The sequence below is a fragment of the Chrysemys picta genome, chromosome 1 (genome assembly GCF_011386835.1).
Source record: "Chrysemys picta bellii isolate R12L10 chromosome 1, ASM1138683v2, whole genome shotgun sequence".
NCBI lineage: Eukaryota > Metazoa > Chordata > Testudines > Emydidae > Chrysemys > Chrysemys picta.
In genome coordinates, this window is record NC_088791.1 from 275,897,435 (window position 1) to 275,898,232 (window position 798).

The window sequence follows — 798 nt, forward strand, 5'->3', positions numbered from 1 at the left end:
TATGCTGTAACCATGGAGAGATTGATGGGGAAACAGCAGGAGCCTGAGTTAAATAGGCAGTTTTTGTAGGCTGGGACTGGAAGTGATTTTTGTTTAAAGGCAGGCTGACAAATCATAGCCAGTGTATCTGTGTTGCCAGGGAAAAGGTGCACAATGTTTGCTAATGGTAAAACTGCTGTGCCTTGGAATGAAAGTGACCACTTTTATCAGAGGCCAGTGGTAACAGAAAGAAGTTAAAGGGACACTTTTAAGGCTGGTAGGCCTAATATTAGACCTACTAGGTTTATGGAGTCTCACCATCCTTCTGCTTCTTATGAACAAGCAATATTTTTTCCTATTTCAGAAATGTGACAATTCATCTGAATGGATGAACTAAACAGGCAGGGGCTGCATCTGCTTTCATTGATGTAAGTGTAAATCAGAAATAACTATGAAGTGAACAGATTTACCTAATGTAAACCCAGACTCAGGCTCACAGAGTATAGGCTCAGAATGGATACACACACTCCTCAGCCAACCTGCTACAGTGCTAGATCATACAGCAGAACATTATGGCATTTAGCAATGGTGCAGTCCTGATTTTTCATTTATTTATGATCCAAGAAGACCATTTGTAATGGTTTCTGGAATAGTGGCATGATGCCAGGTCTCCAGCAAAGACGTGCCTTTCATTTAAAAAAGCATGACTCACAACATATCCTATGTAAGAGGCAATAGCTCTGGAATGCTCACATACTGTACTCTGTGGTGGCTACATGAGACAATCATTGAATCTGATAGAAAACTCTTCTGTAGCTA

The 798-nt window shown here is 40.7% G+C and overlaps 1 pseudogene; it reads left to right on the forward strand.

The window, feature by feature from the left end:
• The window catches only part of LOC135981005 (28S ribosomal RNA), a 4,219-nt pseudogene extending 4,096 nt beyond the window's left edge, over positions 1-123 (forward strand).
• Positions 124-798: the final 675 nt, after the last annotated feature.